Raw genomic sequence first — 14,271 nt, 5'->3', positions numbered from 1 at the left:
GGAGGTATAATTTACAGTGTGAATGTGTACTTTCTGGGCTGACTAAATTTAGAATTTTCCATCTATATTAGGGAAGCTATGGAACATGTACTATTACTTTCCAAATAAGTGTCAGTGCATTTTTGTGTTTCTTTGTCTGAAGGATATTGCCTTCTCTTCTTCTTCTTTTTTTTTTTTTTTTTTTTAGCAGACTGGTCCAATAATGATAACAATGCAACGATTAACTCTCTACGTGCTATAGTATTACTTACAGTAACAGTGATATGCCAAAGATAGCCTAGTGACATAGGTTCCCACATACCAGTCCATATTAGTGCAAGACCACACTAAAATCCTGACTGGTACATTACAAAATAAGGAGAACTAGTAGCTGGTTTAAAAAACCAAATCTATCCTATTTTCGAGACTGTTGTTCAGTCTGACACTGTGTCACTCCCATTCTCTTGGTATTAAAAAATATCTCTAAGATGGACATGAGTTTGAGTGAACTCTGGGAGTTGGTGATGGACAGGGAGGCCTGGCGTACTGCAGTTCATGGGGTTGCAAAGAGTCGGACATGACTGAGCGACTGAACTGAACTGAACTGAAGAATGTCATAATGGTGATGGGATGGATAAGATGTGCTTATTTCATGGCCTAAGGTCACACACAGTCAAAAAGCAGCATATCTGAAATCCAAACTCAGGCAAGGCCACTCCAGAGCCCATGCTGTGAATCAGTTTGCCCCACTAGCTTTTCCTACCCCAGTGATCCCATCTGAAAAGTGGAGCACAATGAAAATACTCTCCTCAGGTTGTGAAAGCTAAATGCGTTTACATTTGTGAAGTTCTCCAATCGTGCCTCACATACAGAAAGCTCTATATGAGCAATTGTTTAAAAACAACAAAAAAACTCAGTGTTTCATGGGGATTTCAGCCCATGCACTTTAGCTGTAGCTGTAGTCTACACCCTTGTATGCGCCACTGCCTCAAAGTCATGCTGATTCACACCATTAAACACAAAATGAGTGTGAGAAACAACCATTAGGTTAAAGCATCACCAGTTTTAAAACTATCTGGGCTAAAGGCAATCAACCATGGAAACGGGGAGTTGCCTTCTTAGCAACTAAAAAAAAAAAAAAAAACTAAAAATTTCATCTGAGTGGGAGGAAAAGAACAGTACCAGGTGGGCTGTACTCCCCAGGGGTCCCCACACTCACGCAGCTGTCCTGTGGAGCTAAGGAGGCTTAAAATACAACTAAGCATAATTGTCAGCATGACCCAATCCTGCCTCAGCTCCGGTAGGAAAGAAAATGTGTATAGCTGGGACATTTACTGATTGTTTTTTAAAAAGTCTCCCATTGGCATTAGTTGTTGGTTTGCTTCTAAATGCTCAAAATCTTAAGAAGAATGTTGTACTTCTCTGAAAAGCTGGTGTGTGTGCACACGCACACGCACACACACAGACACAGACACACACACACCCACAGCATTCTCAACATCACTGAGTTTCTGTTCATAATAAAAGAGTAAGAAGCATGTTCCTACAGATATGAAAGGAGGAAAAAGGAGAGATTTTGAGGTTTTTCCCATCACCTCTTAAGCAGTAAACAAAGAAACAGTGATGGAATTTTTACAGGCTCCCAGTTCCATGTCTCTCTATGTTTTGTCTAGTACTTGCATTTCATCAACTCAACGTAAACATCACCGCTCTTGCTGCTGCCAGGTTAGGAAAAGCTAGTTAGCCTTCCAGGAAACCACCGGCACTTTGTACTCTTGATGAGTGAAAATTTGATGGAAGAATGAACCAGAAGGACTGAGCAAATGTTTGGAGGCCCATTATATGTTGTTATTCAGTTGATCATGCTGCAGAATGATCCTGCCAATTAGCGCAACCTTTACGAAGCATCCCACATCAGGAAAGCTGGCTAGTTAGCATCCTCTCCTGTAGCCTCCAACTCAAAATACAGCTCAACCCTTTCATCACCTGTCATAGTTTTGTAAATAATCCCAGCCTTATGAAAGGGTTTTCTTTCTTTTTCCAGCAACCATGTTTACTGTGGACGTACAACATACAAGTTTCAACATTTTGTTTTGGACTTCTCTTTTAATTAGTTTTTCTGACCAGGAACCCACTGTTGTTGAAACAGATGTTGTGGGCCCCAATAATAGCTCTCAGCTGCCAAAGGCAAAATATAAAACTGTGCCTGGTCCACGAAGAGCAAATGACTGTGAAGAGGGGGTGCTTATTACAAACAATCGAGAAAGCTGACACTTCAGACATGTAGCAACTTCTGGGTGATCATAGACAAAACATGTCCAACATCACTCTTCTTGTACCCTCTTCCCACTCATGAGTAACTAACCTGAAAGGCAAGTACAGATGAAGTACAAGTCTACCCCTTCCCAAAGTAAGAACACAGATACATACTCTCAGGAACGATTGTCCCGCTAACTCACAATATGAAACCAAAAGACCCTCCTCCCTCACACTCTCACCCAACCTGCAAACTCCAGCAACCTGTAAATTTTAGCTCCATGTGAACTAGTTTCAGGTTTGAAATGACAACTTGATTTTTTTTTTCCAAATCAGTAATCCTAACTGTAAATGCGATATTTACCAGAGTGGTATGCTGGCAAATGTTTTAACAACAGGTTCTTTGGGGAAAACAGCCCTAATTTGTAATATTTCCCAGTTTCCACAGTGTCAGTATCCTCACCATGATCAATTTCAAGCTTTCCATGTGACCTCACTGAATGCAGAGAAGGGAAGAGGTGAAAGCTGTCACATTATTGTAGAATAATTCCACAGTCAACATAAAAATGTCAGGAGCATCAGTAATCAAGAAATGGTGAAAAATGATTATTGAAGCATGAGTTATGCATATTTATTGCCTTTGTTTACAGTTATGTTTGAATGAGGGGAGAAATATCGATCACCTCAGATACACAGATGATACCAGCCTTTTGGCAGAAAGTGAAGAGCCTCTTGATGAAGGTGAAAGAGGAGAGTGACAAAGCCTGCTTAAAACTCAACATTCAAAAAAATAAGATCACGGCATCCCGTCCCATTCAGTTCAGTTCAGTTCAGTTCAGTTCAGTTGTTCAGTCGTCTCTGACTCTTTGCGACCCGATGAATCATAGCACGCCAGGCCTCCCTGTCCACCACCATCTCCCGGAGTTCACTCAAACTCATGTCCATCGAGTCAGTGATGCCATCCAGCCATCTCATCCTCTGTCCTCCCCTTTTCTTCCTGCCCTCAATCCCTCCCAGCATCAGAGTCTTTTCCAATGAGTCAACTCTGCATGAGATAGCCAAAGTACTGGAGTTTCAGCTTCAGCATCACTCCTTCCAAAGAACACCCAGGGCTGATCTCCTTCAGAATGGACTGGTTGGATCTCCTTGCAGTCCAAGGGACTCTCAAGAGTCTTCTCCAACACCACAGGTCAAAAGCATCAATTCTTCAGTGCTTAGCCTTCTTCACAGTCCAACTCTCACATCCATACATGACCACAGGAAAAAACATAGCCTTGACTAGATGGACCTTTGTTGGCAAAGTAATGTCTCTGCTTTTAAATATGCTATCTAGGTTGGTCATAACTTTTCTTCCAGGGAGTAAGCGTCTTTTAATTTCATGGCTGCAGTCACCATCTGCAATGATTTTGGAGCACAAAAAATAAAGTCCGGTCGCATTACTTTATCACAAATAGATGGGGAAATAATGGAAATGGTGACAGACTTTATTTTCTTGGGCTCCAAAATCACTGCAGATGGTGACTTCAGCCATGAAATTAAAAGATGCTTACTCTTTGGAAGAAAATCTATGATCAACCTAGACAGCGCATTAAAAAGCAGAGACATTACTTTATGATAAAGGTCCATATAGTTAAAGCTATGGTTTTTCCAGTAGTCATGTATGGATGTGAAAGTTGGACCATAAAGAAAGCTGAGTACCAAAGAACTGATGCTTTTGAACTGTGGTGTTGGAGAAGACTCTTGAGAGTCACTTGGACGGCAAGATCAAACCAGTAAATCCGAAATGAAATGAATCTTGAATATTCATTGGAAGGACTGAAGCTGAAGCTGAAACTCCAATACTTTGGCCACCTGGTGTGAAGAGTCGACTCATCAGAAAAGACCCTGATACTGGGAAAGATTGAAGGTAGGAGGAGAAGGGGACAACAGAGGAGGGGATGGCATCACCAACTCGAGGGACTTGAGTTTGAACAAGCTCTGGGAGACAGTGAAGGACAGGGGTCACAAAAGTTGGACATGACTGAGTGACTGAACTGAACGACGACAGTTATGTTAACTGGACGTTTATGTAATTTGTTGATTACGACTGTGCTTAACAACCAGCTCCCAGTATTTCTGAAAATTTAACAATTGGCTCTTACAAGCTGGTAGATACTGGCACCAACACATATGGTCCACCAGCACGTTATGAATGACCACTTAATACTTTTCTACTCTGTGTGGTCCTCCATCCAGTGGCATCAGCATCACATTGGTATCCCCTACCCCACCCTTCCTCCAGAATCAGCTTCTGCATTTACTAAAACCCCCAGGTGACTCTTGCACATGTTAAAGTTTGACAACCACTGAGCTGATGAACAACTTGAGAGGATGCAAAGTTACATAGCAGAGCAGGAAAATATATATACACACCTTCAATTTTTAAAAGGCTAAAAACAAAAGCCTTTTAGACCAAATCTCCCATCATCATGATGTTTCAAAGCAACTGCAAAGAACTGTTGCAAAACCCATAATGTTCCAAGATTCTTGTTCAGGCAATTTTGAATAAAATGCGTGTTGTCATTACTGTAGATTTGGGAGGCAGGGATTCTGCTTTTAAAACCTTTGAGTTCAAATCCTAGCTTTCTGCCAAATTTGCCAGGAGAGGAATAGTGGGAAAATGATTTAACCACTTTGTACCTTAAATATCTCATCTGTAAAGTGGGGTGATAGTAATAGCATCTACTTCACTGAGTGATTGTAATGAACTGTGAGATTAAAGTACTTATACAACCTCCTGGTACATAATAAATGCTCATTAAACTTTAGTAATTATTACTTTTTCCTAAAGGGGAAAAAGTTCCAAACCATTCTCTGTGTATCAACCCTCAAACTTGTTTAAAATAAGAATTATGAACTGTTTTTCTCACTACATCATCTAAAACTTTTGATTTTGATCAGCAACTTTATATTATTCTTGTTCCCTAAGACTCATAAGAAAATACAACAATTACAATTATTTCTAAAATATGTCCAAATTTCAGAGTGATTCATTCCAACCTCAGAAGTCACCTGGGATTCTTCTGGGAAAGTGTCTTGCATTCTTTAGAAAGAGATCAAAGAAGAGAAGCTGTCTTCTGCTTGCTTTTGTCTCACATGCAGATGCTGTTGTGAACTCTGTGACCACAGGGAAGTCCTGAATGACAGAGAGAGGAGTGGAACGAGCCTGACTGGGAGGCAGGGAGCAGAAAATGACATGAGCTCTCCTTTTGCATGACTTGGAGAAGCTCCACCTAAGAACCTTTGTCATTTGCAATAATAAATGACCCTTATTGTTTAAACTAGATGAGTTTTTTTTCTACTATTCATGGAGGAGCATCTGAATGCTTGAAGATCCCTTTCTGTTAAATTGAGGCTCAAAGGAGTTAAACGACTTGCCTGAAGTAGCAGTTTCTAACAACACCATGCATCTCAGGTAGGTTTTCTTCCCCCTCTTCCCTTCTTCTCCTCTCCTCTTCTCTCTTTCCTTTACTTAACTAAACTCACAGTGAATATGATCATTTCAAATTTTTCCAACGGTCAATACCCATTTTTTATGCAACATATCCATGGTATGAGTGAGACCAAAATGTCCCCAGGAAGCTGTAGACAACCAATTGGGCATTCAGTTCCAAATTTTATGCTTTGAGTAGCTTTTAGCTAAGTAACCATATGGGAGACAGCAACTATGGGATAAAATTACACCAACAGAAATCCAAAAAATTACTCAATTATGGAAGAAAATAAATCTATTCAACTAGCTTTTTGGTCTCTTGTAGAAATAATAGCTATTGATTTATTTTGTGCCTTTTGCAATATTCAGCCAGTATTATTGGCATAACCTAGCCTTTTCCCCCCTGAAATTTGTAACTCTTCAAAAGTTTTTTCAACAATGACTTACAAAAATAAGATAGATCAGAAAAGGTCTAACTAGGAAGAAAGAAATAGTTCAGGTGATTTTAAAGCAGAAAATTGATTACATAGGTGATAGTAAGGAAACCCAGAGCCTGGGAACAAAAAAGGAATGCGTGGCCATCTCTAGGCTGCTTAGACAAAGATTGAAGATGCTATTATAAAAGCCGGGGGACACAATTACTCAGAAGAAGCTCAAGCAATGGCAAGTAAGTCTGATAGGAGCCGGAGCCATGGAGGAGAAGCAGTCATTGCTGGAGACGCCACCAGAGTCAGAGAGTTAGTTTTTCTCTTCTCCCACCCTCTAGTCTCCCACTAGAGGCTCAGACTTGTCAAACCCAACCACAAACTGGCCAACAACAGAGTCTGGGAAATGTAGCTTGCAAGGGTCAAGATCAGGAGCAGACTCCTGGAAAAGTTAACTGTGGGGATAAGAACAGGCCACGGATCCTCTCAGGAGTTTGAGTAAACCTTTGTAAACTCCTTGTAAGAAAACTTGTTTGCTAATTCCATTTATTATTGCATTTTCTCTTAGTTCAGTTGAAAATGTTGCAAAGAAACATGTAGGTCAAAAACAGTTTTATTTCACTTTAGTAGGTCTCCAATCAGCATACGCTAGAATAAATTAAACCTAAAGATTATAGGAATGACTTTAACGCTCTAAAAGGAAGCTTCAGCAATGAGGCTTTTTATTTCAGACAGGAACCTCCAGGTGGGTAGATGGGTATTTCCCCAGGCTTAAAAATGAAATAGAGGCAGACATGAGGCACAGGTGAAAACATACATCCACTCTCTCATTATCTCAACAGATTGAAAAAGTAAAATGAGGAGAAAAGAGAAAGGAAGGAAGGGAGGGAGGGAGGGGCAAAGAAGCGAGAGAGGAGAAAGGAAAAAAAATTCAAATCAGGAGCATTTTAAGTACTGCACAAGTCAAAATATGGATATAATATGACCATTCAGCTTTCAGTTCTCTAACAATTCACATATCTTTTAGCATCTTGATCTCTGAAAAAAAATCTATTCATTTTCTGCAGTCTGTTTCTGCTAGCAAGTGCCTGTAAATTGAGTTTTAGATATCTGAAAAACATCCTATCTCTTTCTTCTGCAACATGATATTTATCTCAACATGTAGTAACACAATTTTTGAAGATTCAGCATTTTTATTCTATCCATTTTCCTATCCTTCATGGCCATTTGGCTGGCTCACAGCCTTCACTGAAATAGAAAGATTCCAGTCTCGTTCTCAATTTCAGACTGTGAGGAGAAAAGTCCTAGTTTAATTGAAATTGAAATCCCACAATTAGGTTAGATGAGGACTTTCTCAAAGGATTCTTTGGAAGGCTATCTTTTTCTCAGTTGTATAGCTAGGAAATGAAACGGATCATCAAGGAAATTCCTCTGGTCTTTTGCACTGTCCATCAAGGAAATGTTTAGCTCATGTACCAATTCACTTTTTCCCTTTTTTTTTTTCCTTTTTGTATTAAGTGATTTTTATCTACAAAATAAGATGACCCAGGGCACTACAAAATGACTTGAAAGTGATAGTAGAGAGCAGGAAAAAAAAGGAATTTTAAATGAGATAAGTATAGAAGGTTGAATACCACTTACTTGAATAAGGCACATACTTTTCATCCTACATAGAAAATCAACAATGTGTATGTTAAATATATATATATATATATATATACCATGTATTTAGTGAGTGTTTGGAAATGAAATGAGAATATTAAACTTTATAAAGTGTTTGGTTGGTTGCATTAGATGGGTACCACTACTTCATGAGATGGATTGATGAAACACCTTTATTGCTGTCAGAACTCAATACAACAGTTCTCATCGAGTGAAAAAACACTACAGAAGTATTGTTTGGCAAGAATTTAAAGTCATGTTTCATATCAGTAGAAATTATGCCTAAGGGCTTGTGTGCATATGTGTAGACTATGTATTAACTCCAAAAATGTGTTACAGCTCTCCCTCGAAAAGAGACTCAAAACCAGGATATTGCAACACTTGAATGTTCATGAGAATATTAATATATAGATGACTCCTAACAAGAATGAGAAAGGGAATAATATCTCGGCTTCCCATAACATCCTGAGCACTTTTCTAGGAAAGTACATGCTATAATGCTATAATCTTTTTATTTGTCTGTCTCCTCTACTAAACTTTAAATTCCTTTATATTAAGAGTTGTATCCTTTTAAAACTCTATCTCAAGTGCTAGCATATGCTAAGACACACTGGGAATTTTAATCATGGTTTTGAAATAATGGAATGGTATAATAAAAGGATTATGCTTGCTTGCATTAAAGCTTTTCTTAAATATAATCTGAAAGAAGTAATGTCATGGAATCTAATCCTCAGATGTGGGCTGAAACACTGGCCTTATAACTAATATCAACATTTGCTCTATTTTCTTAGGGAATTTTAACAATATTATTAACATTGGCCAAGCAAATTAGCCCCCAGAATAATTGCACAAGATTTGATCTTGACTTGTCCAAGCAAATAAGTAAATATATAACTTCGGACAAAGTCATTACTTAAATTTCTTATCTCAGCTTATGAGTCAGTAAAGTTTGTGGCTTCTAATAAGACATTTACAGAGAGTAAATCATAGTAATTGGCCAGAATAAACCATTGACATTTAGAACTTAAAAGAAATTAAAATTTTAAATTGGTACAACATGGACTAATTAATGTTGCCATAAGTTGCTATTAAAGAGATTTAGACCAAACTACTTAAGTTGTCATCTTAATCATTATTTTTCTATTTTTTATTTTGTAAAGAGTTATTACATCTCTTGAAGCAAAAATTTATCACAGGCTATGAAAAATTTCTGAGGGGTTCTCAAAAATGTACACCAGAGTGCTCAAAAATCTGTGTATTTGAACCTAGAGTTCAAATTTGCTAATGGTATCTGATTATTTCAATGCCAAACATTCCTAAACTTAACAAAACAAGCTTTCCTACTAAATATGATTAGGTTGTCTCTTTTTTCCAGATTTCCAAGATTATCTAGTTACATAAAAGGAAATTCTGATATCTTCTTCCCCACCAACTCTCCAAATTGTTAAATGAACAGTCATAGGAAGTAAATAAGATAGTCACTATACTACAGTTTTAATTGGCAAATGGCTAATCTCTACCTCTTCACCATAACGCTCTTATAAAGGAAATTACTTTGCTCCCAAATTCCTTCCTGGGATTTCTTTGGAAGGAATGATGCTAAAGCTGAAACTCCAGTACTTTGGCCACCTCATGTGTGGAGTTGACTCATTGGAAAAGACTCTGATGCTGGGAGGGATTGGGGGCAGGAGGAGAAGGGGACGACTGAGGATGAGATGGCTGGATGGCATCACTGACCAGATGGACGCGAGTCTGAGTGAACTCCAGTAGTTGGTGATGGACAGGGAGGCCTGGCGTGCTGCGATTCATGGGGTCGCAAAGAGTTGGACACAACTGAGTGACTGAACTGAACTAAACTTCTTGAGGAACTGGCCTAGGTGTCATGTAATAGCCCAATCAACCCCTGTAATTGTACAAAGTGAGCACCTAACTCAAGGAAAACCAAGTCATAAGCCTGTCAATGACATTTTGATAGAGTCTAAGTGGAAGGAAAGAATAGATACCTTGGGTCAATCAGATTCCTTTTCTCCATGATCTTAAGGAGTAAATACCCAGAGAGTAGAAAGGCCAGTTACCATAAATGCAGAAATAGCACCATGACAGAACGGTCATGACTAGCCAAAGTCATGAGCAAACCAAAGTCATGGCAACACATTAGCATTAAAAGGGAGAAGACAGTGGTTGCCCCACAGGAGCAAAAATGTTCTAGTGAGGCTGTAAAGCCTGTGGCAAGCCTGAGGAGTCTCAGAATAACCTTTCCATACTGCTTCATTCAGCTCCAGCCCATGTATGTCCTCCCAACCGTTTCCCAAAAGGAAAATAAAGAAGTTTGCTGCTTTCCTAATAGTAAAAATAAGACATCATAAAGCAAACTAAATATTTAAATACAATAAAGTTAAAAAAAAAAAAAACACTGCAACATTAATAATGTGTTGTTGAGTAACTACTAGACGTCTCCTTATACATATATTAATGATTTTTCATGGATGGCTTGTAGCTTGCATTTTTTTAACTTAAATGTCATGAACACATTTTCATGCTCATAAATATAGCTTTGTAGCATTACTTCTCCTGGCTCATAGTATTCCATTGTGTCCGTATACCATAACCTCTAGCAGAAATGCCCTCATGATAGACATTTATATTGTTTCCAATTTAACTCTATAATAAGTAATGGGGCAATAAATCTACTTGAACATTCTAAATATCTTATAACAGTTTTATTTAATTGTATAATTATTTTCTTAAGATTTTTAAAGTGGAATTATTGGAACATTGGGACAAGTGGTATATGCTTTTACTTTTGCTTCAGTAATAGAATTATGAATAGCAAATTACATTTTATAGGATTCAGATTTTCCTTAAATCATTGTTAACAAAAAGCATCGATCTGTTTCCAATCAAATAAGGTAAAGAGTGCTATCTCATTCCTGTTTTAATTTGCTTTTCTTTGATCATTACAGATATTTTTGACCATTTGAATTTCTCCTCTTGTGAAGTATTTGTTCATAAACTTTTCCTACTTTACTATTAAATTGTTGACTTTTAATATTGATTTGAAGAGTCATTTATAAATTAAGATCATTAATACTTTGCCTAGCATATATGTTGCAAATATTTTTCAAGTAACTTGTTTGCCTTTTAAACTATGTTTACAGTCAAAAGTTTAAAAGAATGTATACTCAGAGCTATCAACATTTTATTTTATCATTCCTGGTTTTCTTGTCATACTTAAAATAGCCTTTCCAAAAATATAAAAATATTCATTTTAACTTTCTTTTAGTGTACTTACGCATTCACTGTTTATATATTTGAGGCATATGGAATTTATTTTGATATGATTAAACCAGATACCACACTGATAGAGTTATCTTAGCACCATTTACTAAATAATGTATTGTTTTTCCACTGGTTGTCCTACAATGCTACTTTTTATCATGTACTAAATTCCATGAAACATTGGAGAAACTGTGGACTTAATGGTAAAGTAGTTTGATTCTGGAATTATAAAAACTTATGTTCACACTAACTAAAACTATATAACTTTGGACAACTTACTAAATCTACTTGTCTAAGCAGAGGAACCAGAGATCAAATTGCCAACATCCGCTGGATCATTTAAAAAGCAAGAGAGTTCCAGAAACACATCTATTTCTGCTTTATTGACTATGCCAAAGCCTTTGACTGTGTGGATCACAATAATCTGTGGAAAATTCTGAAAGAGATGGGAATACCAGACCACCTCACCTGCCTCCTGAGAAACCTATATAGAGGTCAAGAAGCAACAGTTAGAACTGGACATGGAACAACAGACTGGTTCCAAATAGGGAAAGGATTACGTCAAGGCTGTATATTGTCACCCTGCTTACTTAACTTATATGCAGAGTAGATCATGAGAAACGCTGGGCTGGAGGAAGCACAAGCTGGAATCAAGATTGCCAGGAGAAATATCAATAACCTCAGCTATGCAGATGACACCACCCTTATGGCAGAAAGTGAAGAGGAACTAAAAAGCTTCTTGATGAAAGTGAAAATTCAGAAAACGAAGATCATGGCATCTGGTCCCATCACTTCATGGGAAATAGATGGGGAAACAGTGTCAGACTTTATTTTGGGGGGCTCCAAAATCACTGCAGATGGTGACTGCAGCCATGAAATTAAAAGACGCTTACTCCTTGGAAGAAAAGTTATGATCAACCTAAACAGCATATTTAAAAGAAGAGACATTACTTTGCCAACTAAGGTCCGTCTAGTCAAGGCTATGGTTTTTCAAGTGGTCATGTATGGATGTGAGAGTTGGACTGTGAAGAAGGCTGAGCGCCGAAGAATTGATGCTTTTGAACTGTGGTGTTGGAGAAAACTCGAGAGTCCCTTGGACTGCAAGGAGATCCAACCAGTCCATTCTAAAGGAAATCAGCCCTAGATTTCTTTGGAGGGAATGATGCTGAAGCTGAAAACTCCAGTACTTTGGCCACCTCATGTGAAGAGTTGACTCATTGGAAAAGACTCTGATGCTGGGAGGGATTGTGGACAGGAGGAAAAGAGGAGGACAGAGGATGAGACGGCTGGATGGCACCACTGACCCGATGGACGTGAGTCTGAGTGAACTCCGGGAGTTGGTGATGGACAGGGAGGCCTCGCGTGCTCCAGTTCATGGGGGTCGCAAAGAGTCGGACACGACTGAGTGACTGAACTGAACTGAACTGAAGCCTCAGTTTCCTTGTCTAAAATGTGGAGATAATAATGCCTCCTAGGACCATGTGAAAATTAAGTGATTAAAAAGTATACAAGGACTTCCCTGGTGGTCCAGTGGTTAACACCTCATGCTTTTACTGCACGGGACATGGGTTTGATCCCTGGTCAGGGAACTAAAATCTCTCACTCCATGTGGCAGGGCCAAGTAAAATAAAATTATTAAAAAAAAATTGTATGTAGAAAACTTACCCAAGCACCTCTTATTAAGAAAGTTTCGGTAAAATTAATTACTAGCTCTACTTAGGTTTATTACTGAATTTTCTTTACAGTCCTGTCAATCAGCTTATTCTTGTGCCAGAATCTTAATTTTAATGATTATGTCTTTATTATATAGTTTCATATCCATCAAAGCAAATGTCTTGCATTAATTCTTTTCTTAGAATTACCCTGGCCTTATTACATAATTATTCTTTAGAAAATAGTTATCTTCCTTGTAGTAACTTGAGTGTTATAATTAAAACAACAGTAATTACTTAATATCTCTGTGCTTCCACTTAAACATATACAGATTGGGTATAATACCTACTTATATTTTTTGTGAGGGTTGCCTAATGCAGTGTCTGAAGCATAGATGTTCCATAGTTGATAGTATTGTGACTATTGTAATCTTGATCTATCATCTGTCATGATATTCAGGCAAATTAATAAAGACTTCATGCTTTAGAAAGTGGCAGACAAAATGCTGGATTGACAATGACTATTGTATAGAAATATACGCTAATAATAAGCTGAAACTGAATTAAGCCAAAAGACTCTTGAAGTGTATACAACCAGAAATGCAGGGCTAGTAGTACAGGGGCTGTCTTTTATACAATAATTAGAAAAACATTTCTGGTAGAGAAGGGAAAGAATGGGCATTTCAACTTCCATTACTCCATTGGGTCCAAGACAAAATAAAACCTTGGTGCTGAAACTGCAAATATCTCAGTAGTATTTTACAGATCTTTCACATTAGGGTATGTGTGTAGGGGTACAGACGAAGGATGATGTGGAGGTTTGTGACTTTTTACAGCCTGAAAGGTAAATGAAAGTATGCACAGTTTTAAGGGTGGATTAAAAATTGAAATGACTTTGAGAAAATTGATCAATGTGCCATTTCCTGAGAGTAAGAGATCTCAGGAATAATGAAAATTACTAGATTTTCCTTCTTTCCTCCCTTCCTATCTTGCTTTCTGTCTTCCTTCCTTCTTTTCCTCACTTACTCGTTCAACAAGTAGGGCTTCCTCTGATAACCCACTATCTGTCATTAAGAAAATAGAAAATGTTTACCATCATCCTTTATTTCTGACAGAAGAGAGAGGAAAGAATTTCAGAACTCTAGTTGAGATAAATATCAGGTGTATTATTATTTTTAATAAGCTTTCCAGGGGAGAGGAGTTTCTCATCCCAACTACCCACACAAAATACCTAAAATACAGTATCTTATCACTATAAGTCTACCAGTTAAGAAGTAAAAGAGCAGAAATAAGAAACAAATGCCAAACTCCTTTTTTTTTGGGTAATTTTCTATTGCAAATGCATTATAATCATCTGATGTCAGAATGTAAGAGCTTAGAATGCCTATAATATGCCATCTGGGCAAATCTGAATGTTTCAGGCAGTCACCTTTCTTTTTGGTTCTGAGGTTATGTTCACGAAGAGAAAAGTGCAGTTGGTATCATGTTGCATAAGCTCCCGGAGCTGAGAGAGAATAATGACACGAATCAATAATGCTGTCTGGGA

The sequence above is a fragment of the Ovis aries genome, chromosome 8 (genome assembly GCF_016772045.2).
Source record: "Ovis aries strain OAR_USU_Benz2616 breed Rambouillet chromosome 8, ARS-UI_Ramb_v3.0, whole genome shotgun sequence".
Classification (NCBI taxonomy): domain Eukaryota; kingdom Metazoa; phylum Chordata; class Mammalia; order Artiodactyla; family Bovidae; genus Ovis; species Ovis aries.
This window is presented reverse-complemented; position numbering follows the sequence as displayed.